The sequence below is a fragment of the Eriocheir sinensis genome, chromosome 22 (assembly GCF_024679095.1).
Source record: "Eriocheir sinensis breed Jianghai 21 chromosome 22, ASM2467909v1, whole genome shotgun sequence".
NCBI lineage: Eukaryota > Metazoa > Arthropoda > Malacostraca > Decapoda > Varunidae > Eriocheir > Eriocheir sinensis.
The window spans coordinates 409196-425034 of NC_066530.1; positions in this window are offsets into that span (position 1 = coordinate 409196).

Below are 15839 nucleotides of genomic sequence, written 5' to 3' on the forward strand. Positions count from 1 at the left end.
CGCCATGTTGTACTCAGCCGCCAGACGGCAATACAAGACGGACGCGCTCAGCTGCAGAAAACTTGCCACGAGAAGGGCTCCCAGACCCAGACCAAAAATGCGGCCGAGGCTCCGAGCCCGTATTGCCGACTAGGAATTGCCAGGTGTAAAGCCGCCTTGACGCTTTCCACCTTTCACATTAACTATTTGCAAAGGTCAAAAACGAGATCAATTGGGTTTTCATGTGCTTAAAAAACAACAACAGTATAGAAGAAGGATAAAACTAGCACCAGGATCATTAAACTACCGAGGCTGTCGACTTGTTCGAGATAACGGGGTCGAGGCTGTTATCAAGGATACCAGACTTGACACAAAGGAAAGAAGGTTCAAGCGTATTAATTTAATATAGAGATGATTATATTCAGAGACTGAGTACCATACCCACAGCAGTTGTTCTCATTCCACCAAGGGGCATATGGATATAACCCCGGGTAAGAACCCCTCCTCTATGATGAACTTAAAAATGCAAATGGATCCGGGACCAAGGAGTCTTATATATGTAGAGAATCTCTATATGGAATCATTGGGAGAGACTTGGCTCGAAGGACCGATCGTTTGGTACGGTACTCCTAACGCTGCGCTAACACCCATCATCCAACCAGTATTTCTGAGGGGGGAACTTATTAGAAAAAAAAAAAAAAATCCCTCCCCTGCGCATATGTTCACTTCACTCGCCACCCTCCCCCCCAAACTCACGAACCTATAATGTACTCTCTATACAGTCTAGACCCCCCCCCCCCACACACACAAAAAAAAAAGAAAGAAATCTGCTAAAACTACGGGCATGTTCTGGTGAGGACAGCAACTGAAACGACCGTGAAAAGTCAGTATCACCATTACCTTCTAATAGTAACGTCGCTGCGTGGGAAACCCAAGCGTGAGGGTGAAAAGCAAAGTTGAGGGAGTGTTCAAGGCTATCATTCTCTCTCTCTCCCTCTCTCTCTCTCTCTCTCTCTCTCTCTCTCTCTCTCTCTCTCTCTCTCTCTCTCTGCATTGACCCGCCATTCAAGGGTTTTATGGACGGCTCGATCAGAAGTGAAAGTAATTTTGCCGGTACAGAGAAGCCCTTCCCTGCCTACCCGTCTGCCTCACCTTTGCTAACGTTCGCATAATTATATACAGGTACGCTTGTGTGCAGAGACAGGTCCCTCCCCCGCGTCACCACATTGCAGCGTCACCGTTATCTGACTTATCTCAGTTGGTAATAGAGAGCCTATATAAGGAGACGGTTTTCGGCTGACAGCCTCTCCAGACTCCATATTACCAGGTGGATAACTATATATACATAACCTTACCCGTGCCTGTAATTCCGTGAGACATAATTATATATGAAGCACGCCTGGAGGGGGACACACACACACACACACAAACATTAACCCTACCCTTGAGATGTGAGTGTGACATAGATCTCTAGGCTCTAGGCTAACCAGTTCCAGGGACCGTACAGTGAAGCAGCGGGAATTAAGGTTTGAGTCATTAAGGTTATTCTTATTTCTTCATCTCACTTTGCCTGTTTGAAAAGCCTCTCGTAGACGTTGCTGGGGTTTTCATTGGCCGTTTTGTGATGCTAGTCATAGTTTTACCCCACTTCTGCATCTTAAACCGGTAAAGCACCCATGAAAACCTGGTTAATCTTCTCTGTGCCCTTAGAAAATAGTCACAATGGGAGACAGACCACAAGAACACCCGAGCTCCTTCGTGCTGATTTGTGCCGAGTTTTATTTTTGCCATAGTGTCGTCAGTTTTCGCAGTGACGGGGTGCCAAAACAGTCTAAACATGTTCCTCGATAAACCATTCTCCAGACTACCAGCTGTGGACAAGAGATATGGATTGAAATGAGAGAAAGTAAGAATGGAACGCCGAGGGCAGTCACTGTGGCTGGCAAACCCGTCAAGAGTGACTACTCCGAGGCAGGAAGGACTCTTTCCTGCCTCGGGGGAGCCTCTTTCCGGAGGAGGCTTCTCGTTGTGTGCAGTGGTCATTTCTTTAAGTGGTGCATTGAAATCAACTCTTCCTTTGAATAAAGTCAGTAGTTTAACCTCAAGACCCAACACCCAGACCCGGCCATAACTCGCACCATACTACACCACACTTTTGATTGTTGAAAGAATTCTTTTACTCTGAGCAATTACACTCTTTGTGTCTGTTAACTGCAACTTTTGAAAATAAATTAGTTGCATAATTTAACTGTACCTATTTTTTTCAAGCACTTCACCTCAGGTCTTCAAGGTGATAGGACGTGCTCTGGCAAGCTCTAGGGTTGACCATGTCTAGTGGGATGAGTGACGGTGGTGCAGTGAGGGAAGGAGCCGGGGCCGGTGGGGGTACAGTTGAGTTGGTGAATTCTCTCTTGGAGAGAATAGAAGAGTTGGAGAGGACTGTGGAGGCCATGAGGAAGGAAAATCGAGTCTTTCGCTCATCAGGTCCTCAGACAGGCGATGTACATAGTACACCGCCACAAGATGGGGGCTGGCAGGTAGTCAAGAGCCATGGCAGCTACTTGAGGTTGAAGAGGACCAATCCTGCGGGTGTAGAGTCTCGCAACTCCTTCCAGGCTCTCTCTGGGCTGAGGGAGGAGGAAGGAGTGAAGGAGCAGGAGGTGAAGGAGAGGAGGGCAGATGACAAATCCCTGCCCAGAGGTAACATTTTGGTTGTTGGGGATAGCCAGGTCAGGTTGTTAGATAGGGCCTTCTGTGCTAAAGATAGGAAACGTAGGACCAGGGTGTGTTTTCCAGGGGCGGGGATTAGGGATGTCAGCGATAGGGTAGAGTCGTGCATGTCAGGCGAGGGAGTCAAACCCATCGTCTGCCTGAGCGTGGGAGGCAACGACATAGGCTGGAGTAGGTAGGAAGACACCTACCGAACGGGCGCAAGCCACTCCCGGTGAGGTATATATGGGAGGTGAGAAGGGAGCTGAAGCCCTCCAAAGACCCTTCCCATGTCCTCACTAACCGTTTCCCTATTGTCTCACCAACACCGGAGAGTAGTTCAGCATGCTCTCTAAAGACAGATCCTCTCTTTATCCACACCACACTACATTCACATAACATATACACCTTTTTCCAAAATTCAAAATTCAAAATGGCTCAATTAAGCAATGCCTCGGAGTCCCCGCCTGGGGGGGGGACCACAAATTCCCCCAGGGAGGACTCCCCTTCTGGCTGCCGACCCGAGAGGTGTCTTGATAACTCCTCGAACCTCTTTCTTCTCAATTTCTGCAACATTCGCGGTCTTCGCTCTAATTTTCATTCTGTGGAACATCATCTCTCCTCCTCTAAACCTCACCTTCTCTTCCTTAAAGAAACACAGGTTTCTGAGTCTACTGACAGCAATCTCTACTCTGTTCCCTCCTACTATCTCTATCCTAAATTTCAATCCAAAGCTGGATGTTGCGCCTACGTGCGCAACGACATCACTTGCTCTCGTGCCCACGACCTTGACTCTTCTGAATTTTCCACCATCTGGTTAAGACTTCACTGTCATTCTATTACTAAATACATCTGTGCTGTTTATCTCTCACCTAACTCTACCAACTATGTAAAATTCTTTGACTATTTGAATTCTAAAGTGGAGCACATCTTGACCCACTCTCCTTTCGCTGAAATCTCCATCCTAGGAGATTTCAATGTTCACCACCAGCTTTGGCTTTCATCCTCTTTCACTGACCATCCTGGTGAACAAGCCTACAACTTTGCTATCCTCAACGACCTAGAGCAGTTGGTCCAGCACCCTACACGTATTCCTGACCGTCTTGGAGATCGGCCCAACATTCTAGACCTCTTCCTTACCTCAAACCCTTCTGCTTATTCTGTCAAACTGTTCTCTCCGTTGGGCTCCTCCGATCACAATCTTATTTCTGCATCCTGTCCTATCGCTCCTGTACATCCTCTGGACCCACCGAAGAGGCGATGCTTCTGGCATTTTGCTTCAGCTCGGTGGGACGACCTGAGGATGTACTTTTCCGATTTCCCGTGGAATGATTATTGCTTCCAGGATAGAGACCCCTCTGTGTGTGCTCAGCGCATCACAGAGGTGATTGTCTCTGGAATGGAGGCATACATTCCTCGTTCTTTCTCTACTCCTCACGCTAAATAGCCTTGGTTTAATCACGCTTGTTCTCGTGCTGTCAATGATAGAGAGGTAGCTCACAAAAGATACCAGAGCCTTCAAACTAATGCTAATTATGAACTTTACATTTCTGCCCGAAATCGTGCCAAATCTATTCTCCGACTAACCAAAAATTCTTTCATTAATAGAAAATGTCAAAACCTTGCTTTCTCTAACTCTTCCCGTGACTTCTGGCATCTAGCCAAAACATCTCCTCCAACTTCACTTCTTCATCTTTCCTCCACTCCTCAGTCCTGACGGCAACACTGCCGTCTCATCTATCTCTAAGGCTGAACTCTTCTCTCAAACTTTTCTAAAACTCCACTCTGGACGATTCTGGGCATATTCCTCCTACTCATCCCCCCTCTGACTCCTTTATGCCTGTTATAAAGATTCTTCAAAATGATGTTTTCTATGCCCTCTCTGGCCTCAATCCTCAGAAGGCTTATGGACCTGATGGAGTGCCTCCTATTGTCCTTAAAACTGTGCCTCCGTGCTGTCACCCTGCCTGGTCAAACTCTTTCGCCTCTGCCTGTCAACATCTACCTTTCCTTCTTGCTGGAAGTATGCCTTCACAGCCTGTACCTAAGAAGGGTGACCGCTCCAATCCCTCAAACTACCGTCCTATTGCTTTACTTTCTTGTCTATCTAAAGCTTTTGAATCAATCCTTAACCGTAAGATTCAAAAGCACCTTTCCACTTCTGACCTTCTATCTGATCGCCAGTATGGGTTCCGCAAGGGACGTTCTACTGGTGATCTCCTAGCCTTCTTAACTGACTCTTGGTCATCCTCTCTTAGCCGTTTCGGTGAAACTTTTGCTATTGCGCTGGACATATCAAAAGCTTTTGATAGGGTCTGGCACAAATCTTTGCTTTCTAAACTACCCTCCTACGGTTTCTATCCTTCTCTCTGTACCTTTATCTCCAGTTTCCTTTCTGACCGTTCTATTTCTGCCGTGGTAGACGGTCACTGTTCTTCCCCTAAATCTATTAACAGTGGTGTCCCACAGGGTTCTGTCCTATCTCCCACTCTTTTTCTGTTGTTCATTGATGATCTTCTTTCCAAAACGAACTGTCCTATCCATTCCTACGCCGATGATTCCACTCTGCATTATTCAACTTCTTTTAATAGAAGACCCACCCTTCAGGAACTTAACGACTCAAGGCTGGAGGCTGCAGAACGCTTAGCCTCAGACCTTACTATTCTTTCCGATTGGGGCAAGAAGAACCTGGTGTCCTTCAACGCCTCAAAACTAAATTTCTCCACCTATCCACTCGACACAATCTTCCAAACAAATATCCCATATTCTTTGACAACACCCAGCTATCACCTTCCTCAACACTAAACATCCTCGGTCTATCCTTAACTCAAAATCTCAACTGGAAACTTCATATCTCATCTCTTACTAAATCAGCTTCCTCGAGGCTGGGCGTTCTGTACCGTCTCCGCCAGTTCTTCTCACCTGCACAGTTGATGTCAATATACAGGGGCCTTGTCCGCCCTCGTATGTAGTATGCATCTAATGTGGGGGGCTCCACTCACAGCTCTTCTGGACAGAGTGGAGGCAAAGGCTCTTCGTCTCATCAGCTCTCCTCCTCATACTGATAGTCTTCTACCTCTTAAATTCCGCCGCAATGTTGCCTCTCTTTCTATCTTCTATCGATATTTCCACGCTGACTGCTCTTCTGAACTTGCTAACTGCATGCCTCCTCCCCTCCCGCGGCCCCGCTGCACTCGACTTTCTACTCATGCTCATCCCTATACTGTCCAAACCCCTTATGCAAGAGTTAACCAGCATCTTCACTCTTTCATCCCTCAAGCTGGTAAACTCTGGAACAATCTTCCTTCATCTGTATTTCCTCCTGCCTACGACTTGAACTCTTTCAAGAGGAGGGTATCAGGACACCTCTCCTCCCGAAACTGACTTATCTTTCGGCCACCTCTTTGGATTCTTTTTAGGAGCAGCGAGTAGCGGGCTTTTTTTTTTATTAATGTTTACTTTTTTGTGCCCTTGAGCTGTCTCCTTTGCTGTAAAAAAAAAAAAAAAAAAAAAGGCAAGTTAGGTAGCGAGCAGCTTCTGCGTCGCTACATAGAGGCTCTTCGAAGAGTTACGTCCAAAGGCGGGATTCCTGTGGTGTGTGGGGTTCTGCCAAGGCGTGCAGGTTGGTGGCATTTGGCTGTCCAGGGCTATTGCATTAAACTGCAGGTTGGCAGATTATTGCAAAGCCAATGGATGGACATTTGTCGACGCCTGGGACCGTTTCTTTGGCAAGAGCCACCTATACCAGAGGGACGGGGTTCACCTTTCACAGGAGGGGGTTCAGATCTTGTCTGATGCCCTTGAACGTGGATTGGGGGCCCAACAGGGTTTTTTAGGGAAAGTAAGAATTAAGGGGCCTAAGAGGGCAATACCAAGTGGGAGCACTAAATGTAGTAATAATAATAGCAGCTGCAGGGTGATAGGCCCAAATGTGTACTATACAAACAGTAGAAGTATTAGGAATAAGATAGATTTATTGAGGGGAAAGGCGTGCGTAGAGAAATTTGATATGATAGCGATCACAGAGTCATGGATAAACACTGCAGACACACTTTCTCCCAGAATTAGAGATTGAAGACTATAAGTTATTCCACCAAGATCGAATAGGCAGGAAGGGGGATGAGGTCGCACTCTTCGTCAGGGACAATCTTAAGTGTGTCATTAACAACTCAATCAAGGAAGATAGCAATACAGAATCCCTCTGGGTAGAAACAGTAGGTAGGAAGGAGAAGCTTGTCATAAGAGTACTTTACAGACCGCCCAACGTACCTTACCAGGGACAGCAGCCAACCCCTTTTACAAGAAATTTGAAGGGCGTCAAGATATAGAAATGTTTGTGTAATTGGGGATTTCAATTATAGGAATATAGAGTGGGATACTTTATCCGGAGACCAAGAAGCGCAGGATTTGTTAGATGTGATACAGGATAGTTTCCTTAAACAGTTCATTAGAGCACCAACGAGGGAAGAAAATATTTTGGATTTGTTGTTAACTAATAGAGAGGACATAATAAACAACATTGAGGTTGGGGATTCATTAGGTAACAGTGATCATAAGGAAATTAGATTTAATATTAAATTGGATAGAGTCAGCAGTAACAACACATTAATACCTGACTTCAGGAAGGCGGACTACGAGGGGTTAAGAAAGCAGCTGAAGCTTAGGGGAGTGAGATCAGAAGTAGGTCAGGACCCAGAGCAGGGAGGGGCGTTAATCTCTGGTGAGGTCACTAGTCAGGTCAGCAGCTTGGAGGGTGAGGGTGAGGGTGAGTAGTCTGGTCAGGGAGATTAAACTAGGGCAGAAACAGTTTATACATCACAGGGAAGTCAGGTCGACAGGTAATTACCCGCGATGGATGACAGACAGGCTAAAAACTGAAATAGGAAGGAAAAGAAGACTATATGTTAGAATCAAAAGGGGGGAAACTCACCTAAGGGATAGGTACAACGATTTAGCTAGAACAGTAAAGAAGAACACGTATAGCAAAACGTAATTATGAGATTAGAATTGCCAGGGAAGCAAAGACCAATCCAAAGGGCTTCTTTCAGCTTTATAAGACCAAAGTTAGGGATAAGATAGGGCCGCTTAAGGCAGGAGAATCACTGATTGATAGAAATGAGGAAATGAGCGAGGCGTTAAATAGATATTTCTTAACTGTATTTACCAAAGAAAGATTAGATTATATACCTCAGGGAGAACAGATCTACAGGGGAGAAGATGTTGAAGAATTAACCGACATCAACATAAGTAGGGAGCTTGTGATTAGACAAGTAGATAGACTTAAAGTCACTAAGGTGCCAGGGCCAGATGAACTTTTCCCCAGGGTAATAAAGGAATGTGAAACTGAAATAAGTGGGCAGTTAACAGAAGTATTTAGGAAGTCACTAGACACAGGGGTGGTGCCTGTTTCATGGAGGCAGGCACACGTTATTCCAATATTTAAGAAGGGTGACAAATCTTCTATGGAGAACTATAGGCCGATTAGTTTGACGTCAGTTATAGGTAAAATGATTGAGTCAATAATAGCTGATAGTATTAGGGACCATATTGACAGACATAATTTAATTCACGACTCACAGCATGGGTTTATTAAAGGAAAGTCGTGCCTCACTAATCTTTTATCCTTTTACAATAGAGTATACGATTTTAGTAAGGCCTTCGATAAGGTACCTCACCAGAGACTTAAATAAAGTCAGGGCTCATGGGATAAGAGGGAAGGTATTTGATTGGATTCAGGCGTGGATTAGCGACAGGAAAGAGGGTTACCATTAACGGTAAAAAAATCCGAATGGGGTAATGTTACCAGTGGGGTTCCTCAAGGTTCAGTTTTAGGCCCCCTTTTATTCATTATCTACATCAATGACATAGACAATGGGATAACTAGTGACATAGGCAAATTTGCAGATGACACCAAAATAGGACGTACTATTAGGACAGGGGAGGATGCTAGAGCACTGCAGGAGGATCTCAACAAACTGTCAGCTTGGTCAGAGAAATGGCAGATGAATTTTAACATCACCAAGTGTAGCGTATAAGTGTAGGAACACGCAACCCATTACACGAGTATGGTTTAGACTCCGCAGCGATAGGCAGGCCTGAGTGTGAAAGGGATTTAGGAGTGTTAGTGAACTCTGACCTAAAACTAAGGAAGCAATGTATTAGTGCAAGGAATAGGGCTAACAGGGTATTAGGCTTTATTAACAGGACGGTAACCAACAGGAGTGCAGAGGACATCCTTAGACTCTATCTAGCGTTAGTTAAGCTACACTTAGATTATGCTGTCCACTGTGTCCAGTTTTGGTGCCCACACTACAAAATGGACATCAACTTGCTAGAATCAGTTCAGAGGAGGATGACCAAGATGATTCAGGGGCTGAGGAACCTCCCATAACAAAATAGGCTGAAACATCTAAACTTACATTCACTAGAAAGACGAAGAGTGCGGGGAGATCTGATATAAATATTCAAATGGGTAAAGGGTTACAACAAAGGCGATATAAGTAAAGTACTGAGAATTAGTCAGCGGGATAGAACACGCAGTAATGGATTTAAATTAGAAAAATATAGATCTAGGAGAGATATAGGCAAGCATTTTAGTAATAGGGTGGTGGGGGAATGGAATAGACACAGCAATTACATAGTTAGTGGAGGGACGATAGCTTGTTTAAGAGTAGACCGGATAGCTACATGGTCAAGGATGACATGACAGGTGGCAGTGAGGTGTGGGTGCAGTAAGGAGGCAGGGTACTGGAGCGTACGCCCGTACCGTAGGTAAACGAGGATCAAGCCTCTACCTGTAATCCCTGAAACTACACCTCATTCATCGTGAGTAGTGGGGGGGATTCTGGAGCTTCCCTGTGTCGGCCACCCGGCCTCTTGCAGTTTTCCTATGTTCTTATGTTCATAGCCCACTAAAACATTTAATTATTGCTTTCATTACACAGTATTCTGCATGCACTTGTTTTACTTTTACCCATGCCCCTACAGTGGGGATGCATTTGGATACTCTTACGCCACCCCCCACCACACACCATCCACGGGCAGGCAGGCGGCGTGATCCCCATAACAACCTCCCCTCTCAGGGCCCTCTGTCTCTCTTGTCCCAACAAGTAGAGTTGCACCATGATGAGCTAACATTGCATCATGATGAGCTAACATTGCACCACGATGAGCTAACATTTCATCATGCTACAATTTCATCACATTACGCATACAATCATACACATACAGCACATTCGTAACAATACTGTTATGCCGGACGTGTTACTTGGGTTCCGTGTCGCCGTCAGGAGACTCCGTGGGAGGGAGATATGTAAACACTTTGCACAGCTTCTGTAGTTTAATATTCTTCCTTAGTAGTACACTTCACTCGGACTCTTCACTTACCACTAGCTTACTATGACTGGGACTGGCCCTCTCTCTCCCTCTTCTCCTATATATATCCAGAACAGTACAGTCTAGAATGTTACAGTATATTTTAGATCATACAAGAACATGTAGCAAAAATATATGCGAGTTGGCAACACTTCCCGCCTGGCGCCTGGGACGGCTCGCCTTGCTCCCCGCCCCCTTGCTCGTTTCTCCGGGAGCCTTCTAGAGGCCTATGTTTGCCGGGGGAAGCTTCCAGCACAACACTATCCCCCCCTCTTAATTGTGATCGTCCCGATCACACACTTAACTATATACAAACGTAAGAGAATTAATCAAAAACATAATAATCGTCGTATCGCTGTGGACGCCTGCGTTGTCTCTGTCTTCTGCTCGGTGTCTCCTGCGCGTCTATCTCCTGGTGCGCCTCGTCGTCGTCCGCTTCTTGGGGTGTCCCTGGAACATCTGCCGAAGCCGGGAGGTTATCTCCCTCTGCTGAAAGGTCCAGAAGGCCTATGTCGTCGTCGACCTCCTCTCGGTCCTGGACGTCCCTTGCGTTTTCGTCGGCTGCTGGGTGTCTGTAGTTGTTCCAGGTGTAGTTTCCCGGACCGTGGTACCTCCATAGGCGGTTGACGTGGACAACTTTCGGCTTCGTCCTTTCCGTTCTCCGGATTCGGTAAGTCACGTCGGAGAGGCGTTCTAGCACAGTATAAGGGCCTTCCCAGGGGCTCTGTAACTTCGGAGACTGTCCTTTCTTCCTCTGCGGGTTGTAAAGCCAGACTTGGTCTCCTTCCTTGAAGTCAACGTGGCTTGCCCTCATATTGTAACCGCTCTTCATGGCCTCCCCGGAGAACTTCAAGGCACCACGGACTTGATGGTGCACCTCTTCCAGCCGTTCCTCTAGTTGACGGGCAAAACTGGAGGCGTCCCTCGCAGCTCACGTCCAAACATCAGCTTTGCCGGTGAATACCCCGTAGTCTCGTGGGCGGCAGACCTGTAGGCCATGAGGAGCGCAGGCAGCTTCTGATCCCATGAAGACTGATCATTGTTGCACTGCTTGGCCAACTCCTGGCCCAACGTCCAATTAAACCTCTCCACCATTCCATCTGACTGTGGGTGCAGAGGGGTGGTCCGGGTCTTCTTGATACCCAGAAGCTTGCAGCACTCAGCAAGGACTGTTGACTCAAAATTCCTTCCCTGGTCGAAATGGAGCTCGTTAGGCACACCGAAGCGACAGAAGAACTCCTCCACCAATACCTTAGCGATGGTAGTGGCTTCCTGGTCAGGGATGGCGTAGGCTTCCGGCCACTTGGTGAAGTAGTCCATTGTGACGCAGATGTACCTATTTCCGTTCGTCGTCAGAGGCAAGGGTCCTGCTATATCCACTGCCACCCGTTCCATGGGGGCTCCAACCTGGTATAGTTGCAATGGGGCACGGTGGCGCTTCTTGGGGCCCTTCTTTGCACAGCACACCTCACACGCGTGACACCATTCTTCCACGTCCTTCCTCATGCCAACCCAGTAGAACCTTTGGCGCAGGCGACTCAGTGTCTTCTTTACCCCAAGGTGTCCGCTGGTGATGCTATCGTGCATTTCTTTCAAGACGCCTTCCCGTGACTTCATAGGTAGCACCGTGGACCAGTAGTGGTCAAGACCATCATGAGAGACCCAGCGTCGCTGCAACACCCCGTCGTCTATCCGAAGAGTGTCCCACTGAGTCCAGTAATTCTTGGTGGTAGGGCTTTCTCTCGAGATTACTTCCCACCCAGGTCGCGTTGACGACTGACTCAGCCACTCCATAATTGGTCTCAGATCTCGGTCCTCCCGTTGCAGTTTTCCCAAGTCTTCCCATGGCACCTCCGCTGTCTGTTCCACTGTAGTGCGGCGGCACATATTCTGGACGCTTTCCCTCTGGAGACAATGTTGACACTCAGGTAGGCAGGGGCGCCGGCTCAAGCTGTCCGCGTTACCGTGTGTTAGCCCAGATCGGTGTACAATAGTGTAGTGATGCTGCTCTAGTTTACCTATCCAGCGAGCAAGCTGGCCCTCAGGGTTTTTCAGTGACTTCAGCCACCGCAATGCAGCGTGATCCGTGCGGATGGTGAAAGTTGCACCGTACAGGTAAGCATGGAAAAAGTCAAGGCTCTTGACTACTGCCAGGAGTTCTTTCCGGGTCACGCAATAGTTTTTCTCGGCTGGAGTGAGGTTCTTCCTGAAGTAGGCCACAACCCGTTCCATGTCGGCACATGCCTGGGACAGCACTCCACCAATCCCCTCATCACTGGCATCACAATCCAGTATAAAAGGCTTAGAGGGGTCTGGGTAGGTGAGTACGGGCGAGCTGATGAGGGCCTCCTTGAGCTTCTCAAAGGCAACCTGAGTTTCCGCTGTCCACTCAAACTTGCGCCCCTTCTTCGTCAGGAGGTGCAGTGGTGCAGCAATCGTAGCGAAGCCTTTCACAAACCTGCGGTAGTATGAGCACAACCCGAGGAAGCTCCGCAGCTCCTTCACGTTGGTGGGTGTCGGCCAGTCCCTTACCGCAGCCACCTTCTCAGGATCAGTGCGTACTCCAGCCTCGCTCACGATGTGTCCCAAGTATTGGACCTCCTTTTGGAACAGACAGCATTTCTTCGGGCTGAGCTTAAGGTGTGCAGCTCTAAACCGGGCGAAAACCTCTGATAGCCTTTCCATCTCCTGCTCGAAGGTCTGGCCAAAGACAATCACGTCGTCGAGGTAGATGAGTGCCGTCTTCCAATGAAGTCCCTCCAGCACCCTCTCCATCAGCCGCTCGAACGTGGCCGGCGCGTTGCACAGGCCAAAGGGCATGACCTTAAACTGCCACAGGCCTTGACCGTAGGAGAAGGCTGTTTTATCTTTGTCCTGCTCCGCCATTTTGACTTGGTGATACCCAGACTTCATATCCAGTGTTTAAAACCACGTGGAGCCCACCAAGGCGTCTAGCGTGTCGTCGATCCGTGGAGTGGGTATGAATCCTTGATGGTGAGATCGTTGAGGGCTCGGTAGTCCACGCAGCACCTGAGGGAACCGTCCTTTTTCCTGACGAGCACTACAGCAGACGCCCACGGGCTGCTGGACCGCTCGATTAACCCCTGTTGCCGGAGATCATCCATTACCTCATCCATCTCCTTGCGACGGGCTGGTGCCATCCTTCGAGGAGCTTGCTTCACTGGGCGGTGGCTACCTGTGTCGATGTGGTGCTCTACCAGGTCCGTACACCCCAAGTCCAGGTCTCCTGTGGAAAACACATCTGCATTCCTCACGAGAAGCTCCCTGAGCTGTTCCACTTGGGGCTCCTCTAGACACTTGGAGCTCCTGTCAAACAGGTCGCGCAGGTAGTCGGGCAGCTCCTCCTGGGGCTTCGTCAGGGTTCTCCTGCAGACACAGGCTCTTGGTTCCTGGTCGATCTCTTGGCACAACCCCACCATGGTCCCTTGTTCTATTTTCTTTGGGCTGAAGGAGACATTGGCCACGACGACAGGCACTTCCGCTGCAGCAGGGTCTACCAAAGTACTGCCTACAATCACCCCGTTTTCTACCGGACATCGACTTCCACTGTCTACCACGCACAGGCTAGCCGGAGGGGCACACGTAATTTGACAGGGTAACAGCATCTCCGACCTCGCAGGGATAATGGTGGTGCGCTTGACCGTTACTGGCAGGTCTTCCTTGTTCACAGTCGTCAGTGGCACCCTCCTTCCTCCTACAGTCAGCTGCTTAGCGCGAAAGTCCAGCTCGCACCTGTGGGAGACAAGATAATCCATACCTAGGATGCAGGGGTCGTCCATGTCGGCCACGTACACAGAGAGGGACTCTTACTTTCCTCCAAGCTCAAACTTCACGTCCACTGGGCCTCTGAGCTCTGCATAGTGTCCAGTGACTCCGCACAGTCGATGCGACGTCTTAGGAAGCCGACGATGACTCACCACGTCAGGCCGCGCCAATGTGCGTTCCGAGCCTGTGTCGACGACCACAGGCCACAACACTCCGTCAACCTTGCCCTACACTTGGCAGCTCGTCATGGTGGTTCTCCTGCACATTGACATCTTCGGGGCATGTACGGGACAGACTGGTCGTTGCCCCCGTGAACCAGTCCTCCTTAGTTTCCCGAGTGGTGGTCCCTCGCCGGGGGCACAGTTTTCCGACACTCATTCTTCTAGTGCCCCTTTTCTCCACAGGTCCAGCACTTGGGTCCTTCTCTGGGCTTCTTCTTAACGCCATCTTCATATTCTTTCTTCCTCTTATAGCATTCGTTCTCCTTGTGCCCAACCTTCTCGCAGTACCAGCACGTTCCTTGGAACCTGTCTGTGTCGCTGACAGCGCCCTTTCGTGCCCTAAAGCCAGAAGTCGAGTCGTCCCTGAAGCTTGACAAGCTAGACCTAACAAAGGACTCAAACTCCATGGCACGTGCCAGAGCTTCCTGCATTGATGTTGGCTTAGCTTGGTTCACTTGTATCTTCAGCTGAGGGCTGTCCAGGGCATCGATGAATTGATCACGCAGCAAAACCGTCAGCAGGTCAGGGGTGGCACCTGGGTATGCCTTGTGCGCCATGCTCTCAAGGTCCTGAGCGAGTTCCTGAAGAGACTCGCCGCGCCTCCTGTTGTGGGTTCTGAACCTAACCCTGAAGAGCTCGTTCTGGTGCTTGGTCCCATATCGTTGCTCCAGCGCCTGTGCCAGCCCGCTGTAGCTGCCCTTTGTCGCATTGTCGAAGTGAGCAAGGACCTCCAGCGCCGCTCCTTTCAGGCTAGTGGCCAGCTGCACCGCGCACTCTTGGTCATCCCATCCGTTCCGAGCTGCCAACAGCTCAAACTGAGCGCGGTAAGCCTCCCAGGAGACCTTGCCATCAAACTCCTGAGGCTTCTTTCTAACAGGCGAACCCAGCAGACTCATGGGGCTGGCGGAACTTCTTGCGGGGATAAACTCAGGCGAAACAGGGCTCAAACTACCCCGGACTTGCGTAGGAGAAGCATCTTGGGTACAACTAGCCCCTGTAGGCACTGGCTGTCCGTTTCCAGCCAAGCAGTCTTCAAGGGGCTTCACTCTGTCACTTACTTCTAGTATTTCTTTGTGTGTCGTCTCCCGTACCACCTCCATCTCTTGTTGAAGGTTTGTGTGTTCTTTCTCCACTTCTATCAGGCGTTGTCCCAAATTCGTGGTCACATCAGTCATTTCTCTTCGCACTGACTCACTTCCATCTTGTACTGCTTTTAGCTGTAGCTGTAATCCTGTGAAGCGATCTTCTAGCTGTTCTTTGAGTTCTTGGAGTGTTCCTTCTTGTTGTTGCTGTGCTCTTTCTTGTTGTTGCTGTGCTCTTTCTTGTTGTTCTTTGAGTTCTTGGAGTGCTCTTTCTTGTTTCTCCCCCTGTAGTCTCAAGGCTTCCAAAAGTTCAGTCAACATGTCGTCCCTCTGGGCAGCTTGGGAACGAGTCTCCATGGCGAAAAACAAATGCCTACACTCCTGACACCAGTGTTATGCCGGACGTGTTACTTGGGTTCCGTGTCGCCGTCAGGAGACTCCGTGGGAGGGAGATATGTAAACACTTTGCACAGCTTCTGTAGTTTAATATTCTTCCTTAGTAGTAGGGTAGGTTCTGGACGAACCGTAGGCCTACAGTTTTTTTTTTTATTCATAAAAAATTTTTTTAGTGAATTAACCTAAATTTGAAGTGATCACTATAAAGTACAATCATTGCGCCATATTCTCTCATAAGCACAGTTTTTTCACCACAATATAAGTTGGTGAAATGAAGCTTTAAAAATAATAT